This window comes from Carassius gibelio, chromosome B4 (genome assembly GCF_023724105.1).
Source record: "Carassius gibelio isolate Cgi1373 ecotype wild population from Czech Republic chromosome B4, carGib1.2-hapl.c, whole genome shotgun sequence".
Taxonomy (NCBI): domain Eukaryota; kingdom Metazoa; phylum Chordata; class Actinopteri; order Cypriniformes; family Cyprinidae; genus Carassius; species Carassius gibelio.
The window spans coordinates 3782772-3797628 of NC_068399.1; the positions used below are offsets into that span (position 1 = coordinate 3782772).

At 35.8% G+C, this 14857-nt stretch overlaps 2 protein-coding genes across 11 annotated transcripts in view; one reads left to right on the top strand and one right to left on the bottom strand.

Annotated features, from left to right (window-relative positions):
* Positions 1 to 3037, bottom strand: part of LOC127955919 (NACHT, LRR and PYD domains-containing protein 3-like) — a 24266-nt gene extending 21229 nt beyond the window's left edge. For 2 of the 10 annotated variants that reach the window (XM_052553560.1, XM_052553554.1), the window contains exons 1-2: positions 2794 to 3036; positions 1980 to 2077 (exon numbers count right to left, since the gene is read on the bottom strand). The gene's annotated coding sequence lies outside the window, so the exon portion shown is untranslated. Of the gene's footprint in view, positions 1 to 1979; positions 2137 to 2622; positions 2708 to 2791 lie in introns of all 10 variants that reach the window. The other 8 variants (XM_052553562.1, XM_052553558.1, XM_052553556.1 and 5 more) reach the window with 7 other exon arrangements.
* Positions 1 to 14857, top strand: part of LOC127955916 (gastrula zinc finger protein XlCGF57.1-like) — a 703806-nt gene that overhangs the window by 150447 nt on the left and 538502 nt on the right. The window lies entirely within an intron of this gene.

Sequence of the window (14857 nt, forward strand, 5' to 3'; positions counted from 1 at the left end):
TAAGGAAGTATCTATTCCCTTAGAGCATTCCCAGAAAACATCGTAATGGTTTGTGTTTTGCTTTAACTATCATGGTGTGACTTCTGAGAAGGTGTTATAAAATATCTTATCAGGTTTTTCCAGTCAAACTCCCTCCATTTCTGTGCCTTAGAACATTTTATTGATACTACCATATAATTATCCATTCCTCCTCTGTTATAACTATCCCTCCTTCCTTCTCCCGTGTTATTTTAATATAGGACAGGGTTGTATGTAACATCTAATGTTGTTCAAATAATGTTTATCACATTCTTTCCATTTCATGTGTGTTACCAAGATGGTGTTTAGTGTTTGTGTTGACACTGTACACCTTCTATATTTGTTCATATTTAAAACCTGTTTGTGATGACCTTTGGTTCATCATGTGACTTCCTCATCACTACCTGTTTTTGGTGGTTTTCAGTGAACTACAAAACTACAACATTTTTACAGATTTCAGTACTTCAAAAGGTTGATATAATAACATTATATCAGTTAATGAAATTACGTGTTGTAAATGTAAATTCAAGTTAAAGCTGTGAAACCTAAAATGTTGCTACCATATTTTTTTATGGTAAAATTCTGGCAACCACAGCTACCACTTTTCTTTTTACTATACATTTTAGCAGTTAGTGCTACTACACTGAACTTATGGTAAACAATGGTGATTTGTAATCAACATAAACATGTAAATATTTTATTGTACTGTATTTTATCAAACTGTTATCGTTTTATCAAGGAAAATTATAGAGTGATTATATTACCGTATTGTTGCCCATCTCTAGTTCCAGTAAATGCTTCATAACTTACTAATATGTTTACTTATTAATAATGTAATGTAATAATGAAGTCACTTTAGTCAGATAGGCTGCTTAACTGTACACAAAATTATGTCAAAAAGGCCAAATTCTAAAGGAACATACTATTTTCCATGAAAACTGTAATATACTGTTGAAACTTCAGTTTGCTATGAAAAAGCCTAAAGCATTATACTGTGAATTAACAAGAGTAATCAGAGATGAAACTCAAAGACTGTGACTGAAATTGCACCCTATATTCCCTATTTTAGTGACTAAAGTCCACTTGACAGAGTGAATGAAAACAAATGAGTAAATTCAGACACTGAGTGAACTGTGACATTAGTGATGAACCAGCTGTATCACAGAAAGAAAGAACAAGTAGATCAGAAATAAAGAGGTGAGTATAGAAACACAGTTGGAACTGAGATCCAGCCACAGAGCCTTAGATAAAAATCAACTGAAAAGCACACAGGCTCCCCTTCAGAGCTCTGCTCAAAAACCATTCCTCTGCCAAAACACATGAATACACGGACAGAACAGAGTCTGGAAAGTGCTACGAAAAACGGCATTGATAGAGGGTCAAGCACAACTTTTTCAGGTTACCTCATGTCTACCGCTAAGACAACAGTACAGTACGAAACACATAACAATAATATTGAACATAATCTATTTCTAAACATATAAACTATAAAAGATAAAAAGGTCTGCGTAATCTCATGGAACAAAAACATTACCTACCCTCACTTTAAATCTGACCGATATTCTATTTCTTTAAGATTGAGAAGAGTATCTCCTCTTATTCCTGATCACTGTTAATTTATGTCGTAGATTACAGTGCTTTTCCTTCCGTAACAGTTTTAATTTGTACATCATGTATAAAATATAGATTTTTAAATACAGTGTGGCATTTAAATAGATTTTTTTGTTGTTGTTTCAACTGTGTAATCCGAAGATATTTTACTTGCTAAAACTCAACACTGACTGAACTCAACTCAACATCGACTGAATTTTTATTTTTTAATTCTGTGTGAAGTAAAACAGCTTGCTCAGTTTTTGATTACACTCATGATTATGCCAAATACTTTATTTAGTGAGCTGTATCCTGTATTTATGTTTCATATAACAAAGTTACATAAATGTTTTAATTTTTTTCTTTATTACCTGTAAAGTTTCCTGCATGTCAAGGTTCCTCTTCATAAAAGCAGCAGGTTTGTCTGTTGGGTGGAGTCACTCTTTCAAAGGTCAAAGATTTCTTTTTTCTGATTCGGGTCAAAGTACAAACTAACTCAAGCTAATGTAAAACAGAGACTGAAAAATTCTGTATTGAAACAAGATAATATGAATTAAAACATTTATATAATTATAGTGCTCAATGTAGTACACTGGCTTGTATACTGAGGTCTAGATATTTCTTATAGTAAATAAATGATTTTATTATTCTTAAAATGTATTCTCCATATCAATTATTTTATTAATTCTGCTATTAGACTTTTTTTTTTTTCTGCTTCAGTTTGAAAATGTCATGCCAGCAGTAGACTTACTGAGTGACAGTTTTAGATCACTAAGCTATATAAAGTTATGAGTGTTTAAGATTGAACAAAAAGGAATCCTTATCAAGTATGTGTGCTCTTTGACCCTGTTTGCCATTATATCCTTCCGAGAACCAGAAAAAAGTATGGAGTTATTTTTGATTCAAAATGACTGAACACCTGTGACGGTGCGATTTGTAGTTGTAAAAGAAAAGCCACACATGTTTATCAGTAAACTTGAAGTCACAGAGAGAAATATTTTAAGAGTTGCAAACCTGTAGAGTTTTTTTTCTCTCCCACAAACACAACACAACAGTTACACCTTCTCAAATTCTTCATTGCAGGTGCACAAATCCTATTCTACAAATCACACATTTAGAAACTCGTACGCTCACATTTTTGAAACAATTGCTGCAGTGAATGTGGTGCAAAACGCATTTACACACCTGAATCAAGAAATGTGAAGTCGTGGAGAAATGTTGAACATCCGCAAATCAATACGTGAATTCATCAAATGAGAGTTGCACACTTGTAGAATGTTTTCTCAGAAATGTCTTGTATATTTTTCTAACACAAACACAAAGTACATAACTACAACTGCTTAAATCTGCAGCGATGAATCTCAAACACCGTCTTTCGCTTTCAAGTGACAAGTTTCGTGCTCTCCCTTTTGCACCGAGATATTTGGTTCAAAAGTGATTTGTGCATCTGTAGAGGTAGTGGGCGGGACTGTTTAGAGATTAGAGAATTTCAGCCAATCAGAAGAGCTACTTTGGCTCGTTGCTGAGTAGGTGGAGGCTTGGGAACTATAGCCGGTAGATATACGCCCCAATCAGTTTTACGCCCCCGTTGTTCCTCAAGGCTGCAGACCTTTGACCTACTGTAAAATGTATTATTTATATTTATTTATAAACTGTTTTTATATACAGGAGACTGACTGATATATGATGTTGTGAATTTATATTAAGTTATATTTAGAAATTAACCATATTCAGGCCATTAGACATACAGTACTGTGTAATCATATGGATCCTAAGTGAAATATTTGCTGTACAATTCACAATTGCTCGTCATACAGCAACAGAACATGTCCTGAATAGCATTTTATGAAGAAAAACACAATTTAACCCTTTTCTAAAGTTCCAAGGGTCATTTAAAAGAAAGAGACAACATTGTTGTTCAAAAAAAATTATTTATTAACACCATGACTTGGTTATTTCTTAACAGCATGACTCATGGTTTGCCACTCTTCTTTAATTGTTTCTTTATCCTGCTGTCAAAGTGATACCACTCACTGATAAAAATAAATAAAAAAGCAAAAGTTGCATAGTGGTATAAACAATGGTTATTTATATATTATGGCAGGATGTCATGTTTCAACATTTTGTCCTTTATAGGATCCTTACCGTAGCTTGCGTCAATGACAGGTCCTCGAAGGAATTTCTCCTCAGCCTCCAAGATGGACACGTTTCACAACAGCAAGAGCACAGAGGATGGACTACCAGAGAAAGATTTATCACAGCCCAAATAAGCCAAGCATCATTTAGCATTTTTATTTTTTATTTTTTTACAACAAAATCAAAAGTGCCTTTTCTATATTAAGCACAAAACTATTATTTTATAGCAATGGTCTAACATTATGGATAAACTATTTGACATGAAAAACAATGTGAATATGACACCATGAGTCTATGCTCAGCAACGAGCCAAAGTAGCTCTTCTGATTGGCTGAAATTCTCTAATCTCTAAACAGTCCCGCCCACTACCTCTACAGATGCACAAATCACTTTTGAACCAAATATCTCGGTGCAAAAGGGAGAGCGCGAAACTTGTCACTTGAAAGTGAAAAACAGTGTTTGAGATTCGTCGCAGCAGATTCAAGCAGTTGTAGTTATGTACTTTGTGTTTGTGTTAGAAAAATATACAAGACATTTCTGAGAAAACATTCTACAAGTGTGCAACTCTCATTTGATGAATTCACGTACTGATTTGCGGATGTTCAACATTTCTCCACCACTTCACATTTCTTGATTCAGGTGTGTAAATGCGTTTTGCACCACATTCACTGCAGCAATTGTTTCAAAAATGTGAGCGTACGAGTTTCTAAATGTGTGATTTGTAGAATAGGATGTGTGCACCTGCAATTAAGAATTTGAGAAGGTGTAACTGTTGTGTTGTGTTTGTGGGAGAGAAAAAAACTCTACAGGTTTGCAACTCTTAAAATATTTCTCTCTGTGACTTCAAGTTTACTGATAAACATGTGTGGCTTTTCTTTACAACTACAAATCGCACCGTCACAGGTGTTCAGTCATTTCGAATCAAAAATAACTTCAGAAAAAACTTTGTACATTACTACACGTCATTACTCTCAGAGTTATGGACCTATGTTTCCTTGTTTTACCTCCCCTTGCAATAAAACCCCTGTTTTCCCCGAGTCTTAAGTCTTCCCTTTTTCTCAGCCCCAGATTCCTTGACCTCAGCCTCAGTCCATTCCTTGTGAAGTTCACTCAAATTCTTGAATTATTTTGCTTGACAATCCTCATAAGGCTGTGGTACTCTTGGTTGGTTGTGCATCTTTTTCTTCCTCATTTTTTCCTTTCACTCAACTTTCTTTAAACATGCTTGGATACAGCACTCTGTGAACAGTCAGCTTCTTTGGCAATAAAAGTCTGTGTGCATTTAATGTATTTAGTACACAAGTTTCACAATTTGAGTTGAATTAGTGAAATAAATGAACCTTTCCACAACATTTAATTTATTTTATCTAATTAATTGAGAAGCTCATGTACCTCGAGTAAGCAAGGTTAGGGGTTAATCAACCAAAAGTTTAGGGTTTGGCTACACCCCAAAACTACTTTTCTTTTTTATCATTGTGATGAATGATTAAGGGAATTTTGCCTTTGTATAACCTCATAGTTATTCATCTGTGAAACAGAAAAGTTATTGCTGGATAATTTCATGTTCCTAGTCACCCTGGTGTGCTAAAATAAGGTGGAGGGAGGAGTAAGGCAGTTTCTTATAGAAACTGACAACATTTCATTGAAATGTTCAGAATTACCATGCTTTCCAGATGACCACTAGGGGTCATTGAGTCTGTTTTATGTGTCCATGAACTTTATTATGAAGCTTTGTCCTTTTTTTAAACATTGTCTTCTTCTTCTTATTGTCATGTGATTCATTAGTTTTAGTATAAATAGCCAAGTATTTGGTTTTTGTCATAGTTTGGGGTTGCACCTTTATGAACGTGTTTTCTGGTGAGTTATTCTGTAGCTTTTCTCAACATTATTTTCCTTTTTCCTAAAATAATCGATGAATCAAAGCTTTTCAGCACAATGTATGTTACAATCTAGCAGTCATTCATGTGGTTTTCATTTCTTTTAAATCTGGTCTTTTGACATAATTTGAGTGCATTCTATTTTATAGATATTTAAAGTATTTTTCAAAACTGTTAAGTTGCATTGATAGATGCAGTGTAAAACAAAACAAAAAATGGCCTGTTGTGACATGTTCAGTATGTCAAAAAATGACATACTGAAGCCTGATTGAATCACATTCGTGGATCTGCACAAACTAATGGCATTTCTGTCACGCTGTCTAGTCTCTGTTTCCCTGGGTGTCCACTTCCCCTTAGGCACTTCACCGTAGGCACTAGAATTCCTCTAGTCTGGTCCTGTCTTCACAGTAATTGCACTCCTCTTAATTGCACCAGGTGTAGTCACTTGATTGTCATTAGGCTCCCTGTTGTTTGTATGGAGTCCTTACCCTTCGTGTAACCAGCATTCTCGTCCCCCCAGATTCTTCCTGTCAGCTCGTCCCTTTTCCGATCCCTTTCCTTTGTTTGTTTTGTTTGGACTGTCTTGTTTTGTTTTGTCTTGTTTTGTTTGGACAGCCAAGGTTTTGACCTTGGCTGTATTTGACTACGGTTTGGATTACCTTTTATTAAATATTTACCTGCAATTGGATCTCTCTATCTCCCTGTGTCTCTCTGGTGCACGATCGTCACAATTTCAGCATGCCAGAATAGGCAAAGCCATCTGCCGATATAATTTAGTGCTACATGCCATTCCAAATCATTTTACCATAGTGAATTGGAGTAAATCAATAATTTTTTATTTAAATTTTTTATTTATCGGTAAAAATTCAACAAGACATTTTCTGTAGTGTACCTTTAACCCCTTACTAGTAACCCCCCTTTTTTGGCATGGAGACAGAAATGACATACCCAAAATAAAAAAGTTTCTGCTCATGATTCTTTCTGACTAGATACATAATCAACATTTGTTCACAAAGCTGACACTTTAAAGTTTACTGTTCAGGAATCAGAATCACTCAGACTGTTATGATAATAGAGATATATAAGCTCAAACATAAAAACAAAAATAAAAATATTAAAAACATATGTTTTAAATGTATTTTAAAAAATTGTTGATGTAGGAAATGATTTGGAAACACAGTGTAGCTAAGGCCACAAGTCTTCCAAAGCTTCATAAAAAATGTCATAATCGAGTCTGTAAAACTGTGAATTTTATTAAATATTTTCTAAGCCCATGTCATGTGTGTTTTTAGAGAAGGCTAATCAGCTTGATTTATGGCCCTTGTCATCTCTGTAAGATCTCACATGTAAACTCTTCTGTGTATTTTGTATGTGTGTTGGCTTTGCAAAACTCCCCATTCATGATTCTATTGTTCTCACCAAACGAGTCTTTCACACCTCCGCCAGGTATGACACATTATCCGCATTATTCTTTTATCATTATTCTTTTGTTTTTATTCCACCTTTATTAGCCTTGATTGTGGTTTTTCAGGCTTTACAAAGCAACAAAGCAGCGATCTCACTTCAGTCTCTCTTTGCATTTAGCCCTTATTTATCAAAAGTCTTACTATAAAAATACAACAAAACATTTTCTTACGACCTTACGTGAATTATTGAGACAAAAATGCATTATGAAGAAGAAATGCACCTGCTATTAGTAGCATTGTAGCTAACGTTAGCATCAAGCTACATCAGACAATTTATGAAATTATTAGTACACTTTTACTCAAAACTCACTTTAAACCCCGATCGAGTGTTTATAATAACTTCCTTTAGCGATCAGGGGTGGAATTTGGTCATTTACTGTTGTAAAAATATGTTATTTGTAGCCTTTTTCATCGCTGCACAAGTTAGCATTTCCGATGTACATTTTCGATTATTTTTATAAAAACGCCCCAGATCTCAAGAAATTCTCAGACCAAGCTTTATTATCGTAATCGCGGGTTTATTATTCGGATATTTCGTGTGTACAGAGGTGTTTCAGTGTTTTTGTGATAAGATATGAACCAGGAAGTGTGCAGGAAGCATGTGACACAATGGGGCGGTGTCCAGATATGAAACTCTAAGATTGACATTGGGAAGGCCCAATCGGAGTCTGAGTCACACCCAGCACGAGCTGACGGCACAGCAAACACATACACAGATCGCTGGGAGAGGCTGTTTATCATCAGATCGCGTAAATCAGTGGAAAGTGAATAGAAATGACGATTCTGTCTGTAAACATCAGTAAATATATCTATATATCTCCGCAGATATGCATCTTTGGTCTAAAAATCCTTATTGACGCTGTTCAGTGAGTCTATGTGAACACAAATAAACCGCTGCTGACGTGACTGAATATGAGTGAGTGATACATTTCTATTCAAAATGTGGCATAATACGGATTTATTATTTTGCACTCCTGACATAAATCACTAAATTTCTGTCACTGCAGCAATGTTTTATCAAAATATTGGTCAAATATCGAAGCTAGAGTCTTTCAACTTTCAATTGATGCACAGTTTGTCCAGATGAAGTAAGACGGTGATGTTTAATGTGCTGTGAAAGTGAAACAATAATAAACTGGGGCCGTCAGCGAAGTTTGCACGTAAAGGGGTTAACAGCAAAAAGCAGAAGTACGGCATTGTGATTGTGAATTAAGCAACATCAGGGCAGATCTATTCAATGCTTCTAATGACATTTTAATGCCTTTTTTTTACAGGTTAAACTGTAATGGCTACTGGGAAGACTTTCCTCATCTTTTATCTACTTCTATACAGCTGTTTCTGCACAGCTGAAATTCTAATCTCACAAGTCAGTCAAGTGGAGAAGGTCATAACATTGTCTCAAGATTTTCTCAAAGGCATTAACGATGTGGCTGAATTTGTTTAAAAAAAAGTGGAAGATACAGCTCGTACCTCACTCCTCAAAGTCCTCAAAGTCTTTGATTCTCTTGGCAAAGTTGCTGCAAGTTTTGGCTTCATCGGGTCATTAATTAGCTTCATCTTTGCATTCATTCCTCAATCAAATCCAATGTTTGAGTTCATGAAGGAACAATTTATTGAGGTCAATCGCAAACTTGACTCTATGTCTCTTCAAATTTCCACTCTGCAGACAGAAATGGAATGGACAAACTATGCAAGCAACTACGGCAAAGATGAGAATGTGATCAAGAACTCCTGGGCCAAGCTAACAGAATTCATAGAGACCGCGCCTTTTGCCTCCACACAAGAGCAGAAGACCAGGCTGGCTGAGAGGTTCACCACTTTCTATGAAAACGCTGGCACAGAGAACAGTGTTGCTAATTTATACAGATACATCACTGAGAACAATCCTGTAAGCTTGAATAAAAACCTTCTACAGCTCATCATTGAGAAATCCAATGGCGATTTTAATGTTCTGCTGCAATACTCCACCTACTTCACCACTCTAATGGTTTCAGGACTAAAGTTTGATGAGGTCAAGAATCATCATGTGACCCTCCCTGGCCAATCAGATCCCTGTGAGTATTTTTTATATATATATATATATATATATATATATATATATATATATATATATATATATATATCTTGTGTTCATTCTGTTGAGTTTGCTAATGTAACTATTACTATTGATCATAATTATACACACATTTATCACATTTATGTTAGACTTTTCATGTTTTTACACAGATGTTTTTTACATTGACCATGAAATATTCTATTATTAAGCTTATAATGCACAGAAATTTTTATTGTTTTGTTAATACCACAATAATTAAGTTGGGAAATACTGAGACTTCAAATGTTTAGCTCTTTTTCTATACCAAGCCAGTGCTTTACCATTGCCAGCACTGATGACTTAAGTAGCTCCAAACATCTTCACCCTTTCTCTCCCAGTAGATATTCAGAAGTAGGATTCATTTATTGGCCTTCTGCCCTGCTGGAACTAAAGGATCCCTTTTTTCCTCTGATACTCAACAGAACAAAGTCACACAAATCATACCAAATTATGTGCCTCTTTCTCCACATCTCTCGCAGAGTTCTCCTCGAAGTCCCTCCTGCACCTGAACGAACAAATACAAATTCAGTACTCGCAGTGTTCTGGTGTTCAGGGGCTTACACAGAGAAAGGCGTCTCAAAACACTTGAACAACGAATTTGCTTCTTTTTGCTCTTGTGCCAACAAATGCATACAAAATATGTCAAAATATCCACCTTGGAAATTCTGTTAGAAAATACTGTAAGTTATTTCTCAAGTGAAAGTAAACAGTTGAGGAAAAAAATGGGATGTGTATTATAGGGCTGGGACAACGCGCCGAGGTCATCGATGACGTCGACGCAAAAAATACGTCGACGTAATATATGCGCATCGATTCGTCGACCTGTTTTAATTTCTCTAAAAAACGCTTGCAAAACGTTTACCTTATATGCGCTGAATATACACGATGGCCGTATCGTATCAACATTCTGGCCAACGTTATATAACCAATCCAGGGGTTTTTCTGCATTGATCTTTTTTTTTTTCAAAGCCTTATTTGATCGGTGAGTGATGTAGAATAGACAGGGCGCGTACGAGAGAGAGACCCGGCTGCGCACGCACACTCACAGTCTTCAAACAACACGAGCGCTTCTTGCTCTCTCTCCCTTGTGCATATTAATCAAAATCATTAGACACGATAGAAAAAGGGCGGAACGCCAAAGTTTCACGTGGAGCATTGGTTACTGTATTCTTTCAATTGCTCTAAACAAGTATTTTCGGTGACCTTTTTTATTGAATGCTAGACATCAAGTTATTGTTATTTTCATCTGAAAGAAGAACTTTTTTCAGTAAGCTAGGCCCTATGTGTTCAGTAAGCTTGTTTCAGTAAGCTATGTGTTTTCAAGGCTTCAAGGTTTTATTGAATGCTATCTCTATACAAGTGCAAAGTAATGCATTCTTAGTCAGTCTTTTATTTTGTCATTTTAAGAGCAATAAACATATATTGCAATGTTAAGGAATTCATGTTTTTTTCATTCAGATATGTAAATCAACATGTATAAATTGTTAGTAGTCAATTAATGGGGAGATAATCGAAATCGAATCGGTCTGAAAAAAAAAAACGATAGATTAATCGATGCATCGAAAAAATTATCGCTAGATTAATCGTTTAAAAAAATAATCATTTATCTCAGCCCTAATTCAGATGAAAGTTTATATTAACAAATTATTCACACGCAGTGTTTTTCCCAGACCCCAGATACACTGTTTTAATCAGAGCCCTAGCTATACAATATATTTAGTTAATCAAGTACAATCAAATTAAGTACATTTTATTAAACTAAGTAAAATCAAAACCTATCACAAAAGGTCAATGAGTCTCTACCAGAAGTGACAGTGCAATGTAGCAGATGAACAAATTCTTACCAATGTTTCAAGAATAAGCTGGATCCTTGATGACTCTACAAGGGGAAAGAAGAAATGGTTTAATGAAAAGATCTTAAATTGTATAAAATGAAATCCTGCTCTCTTTAAACCAGTGGTTCTCAAACTTTTTATACCAAGTAACACTTCAGAAAATATTTGTCTCTCTAAATTCCACCACAATGACCAACATTAAATTTCAGCTACATTGAAAAAATGAGTCAGTTTTATTCCTAATAAGAATATTTATTGTTGTCAGTTACTTTAACATTGTAAATACAACGTTTTAACATTAATACTGCACTGTGCTTACATACAGGTTAATTAAAAACTTAAAATTAAATTGAAATGTGTTATCACAAAAGTTGCATCACTGTGCTGTACTTAAATGTAAAAAAAAACCTTACTCAAAGATTAAATTAAAATGTATTGACATTAATTTTATATTTAGTTTAATCACTCCTCTGCGTACCACTAGAGAGAGCCTGACACTTTGAGAACCACTGCTTTAAACAATCTTAATTCATTTTTTAATTAGAGTTATGTTATCTTTGAGACTATTATAAGATTATATATATATATATATATATATATATATATATATATATATATATATATATATATATATATATAAAAATAAAACACACCTAATGCATGGGATTTATATCAGGAAAATGGAAAAATCTCTGAAAGATAGACATTAACACATTTTTTCAGAAAAACTAGAGCGGCTGGAGGCGTGACGTGTGGGCGGAGCTAAATAATCACGAGCGCACGTAAGCTTTTGCGTTGAGAGCGTCTGGAAGCTGTGACATTACCGTGAGGAAAAAACCATCATCCAAAACAAACCATGGCTAACAGTCAGATTCAGCTTATATTTATGATCCAGAATCAGATCCAGAGGCTGAAATTTAACAAGAGCAGCATCAGCAACGACTACAGCAGGACGTCTCTATGTAGTATGTACTGAAACTGTATATATTTGCTTAGCGGTTTTGGAAAATGCCTAAGTTCCACTTTGTCGTCTTTTTTTCTTTTTCTTTTTTTTTTCTTTAAAGGTGTACACCTGGGAAGTGCAGTTGGATGACAACATCGCATGTTGTTTACTTGATCTGCTTATGCGCCGATAGCTAAGTTAATAACACAGAGATATTTGAAGCAGTTTTACTCACCGCCTGCGGATCCAACACACGATCGTGACCCTTTTTCGTTGGAACTGCATTATCCTTAAGAAATAAACGATGTGCAAATCCGGCATCAAACTGGGCCTTGTTTGTAAAACAAGCATCTTCGAAATGCAGGGAACAAACACAAACACTTGCACAACTCCGTTGATGCTCTGTAAAAATAAACTCCATCCACTGGTCCCTTAATGCTGTTTCTTTTTTTTTTGGGTAATCTGTGCAGGGTTGTCTTACCCTGGCTTCTGAAAACACACTTTTATGACAATTCATTCTCTCGCTCTGATCAGTGAATGTCTGTGCTCTCAGTGCTCTGCTATACGGGAGTGCGCGCTCTTCCGGCAGAAGTGCCTTAGGACCCATATAAGGAAATCGCTCCATCTAACGTCACACAGAGCCATACTCGAAAAAAACTTTCCGAAACTTGTGTCAAACGTACAACTTAATTTTTGAAACTTTGTCCATGTTTAGCATGGGAATCCAACTCTTTAACAGTGTAAAAAACTCAGTATGCATGAAATAGCATTTCACACACCCCCCCCTTTAAACAGTGTCCCGAAGATATGGTCTTACGGGTTTGGAACAACATGAGGGTGAGTTATAAATTACATAATTTTAACATTATGTGTTTTTGCTCAGTTTTGCAAAGAACATAATTAGGGCTCAAGCCCGAAGGGGCGAATAGCCCTATTGTTCTTCTAAGGATTATTAGGGCTCAAGCCCGAAGGGGCGAAGAGCCCTATTGTTCTTCTAAGGATTATTCTTATTAGGGCTCAAGCCCGAAGGGGCGAAGAGCCCTATTGTTCTTCTAAGGATTATTAGGGCTCAAGCCCGAAGGGGCGAAGAGCCCTATTGTTCTTCTAAGGATTATTCTTATTAGGGCTCAAGCCCGAAGGGGCGAAGAGCCCTATTGTTCTTCTAAGGATTATTAGGGCTCAAGCCCGAAGGGGCGAAGAGCCCTATTGTTCCCCTAAGGATTATTCTTTTTCTTATTATTATTATTATTTTTTTTATTTTTTATTAAACCTTCCGGGGGTTTTTGGGGGCCTTAACATGCTCAAAAACTCTTGAAAATTGGCACACACATTGGAATCTGTGGCCATTAGGACGCCACAGAGACTGGGACCCGGGCGTGGCACAGGGGCTCTACAGCGCCCCCTGGAACACAGTCAGAAATCTTGAACCATAGCTCACACACACTTGCATATATTTATATGAAACTCAGTACACTTGTAGATCTCATTGAGCTTAACAACTTTCGCGCTCTATGTCAAAGGCTCCGCCCAACAGGAAGTCAGCTATTCATGGCTGTTTAAAAAAAGCATGCTCTGGAATTTGATATACTTGTCATAGGTTTTTTACTTGTTTGCCACCAAACTCGGTGAACATGATCTCAAGACATTGGGGATGAAAAATTGCGAGGGGATTTTTGATATCTCGAACGGTTTGCCCGTGGCGAGGCGTTGAAATTAGGGCAAAAAGTGAGAAACAGGAAATGCCTAATAACATCCACATACATTGCCTGAGTTTGATCAAACTTCATCGGTTTTTTCGATGTATGATACCGATCGTATATATGTGACTATTAAGAGTCAACGTTATAGCGCCACCAACTGGCAGCAGGAAGTGAGTCATTTTCAAAATGCTTTGAATTCAGCATCTTATTTTTACTCGATTTGCTTCAAACTTCATCAGAATAATGTCAAAACATGGCCGATGTAAATCTGTTGTGGGGATATTGATATCTTATATATTGTTGCCATGGCAACGTGTCAAACTTGAATATTCTGTTATGGTGATTTTGAGGCAGATAACAACCTCAGATTTACATGAAACTCAAAACACATATCAGTATTCTTGATAGCTAGACAATGGAAAAAGCTTTTAAAAGGGCGTGGAAGAGGCACTCTATAGCACCACCTTTTGTCAAAAGTGGGGGGGTTAGTTTTAGCTACAGACACCAAACTCGGTACAAAAATTGTTCTTATCAAGACGGACAACTTTCTAATTCACAGTCATCAGCTACGATCAACAGGAAGTCAGCTATTTTGATTTGAATGTGGATTTTTTTTTTACATTTAGCTGTGAATTAATGCATACTGCTCAGAGGAGAGTAACACTATACACACCAAACTTTGTCTACATGATGCCAAAACATTTTAAACAACTTAAATTGCCAATGGATTTTGGATAGCTTGAACGGTTTTGTCGTGGTGATTTTTTTAAATGACAGTAAAAATGGAATTATTAATTGTCCTGCATTTTTAGATTCCAAACACTTCAAAACCTTTTTTCATACAGAAAAAAAGTCATTCTGAGTAAATATGGATAGTTTCACGACTTTACAACACTGTATGGATAACAGAAAATTAAAAAACTGTCAGACATCTCATCTCACTCTGTCCCTCTGTTTGAGTATGTGCTTCAGACTTCCATTGTCTGAGAGAAATTGCGCCCCTACAGGTTCAATTCCCGGACTTTTACTTTCACTTTTAAATCGGTTAAAAATACAAATAAATACTTAGATTTAATTCACACTGACAAGCTAAACCAACATATCTGATTATTACCGGTTCAGGACTCATGGATAAATTATTTCTGGCCAGAGATACGTGAGAAATAGGAGAGATGAATCACCGCTGTGATCACGAGC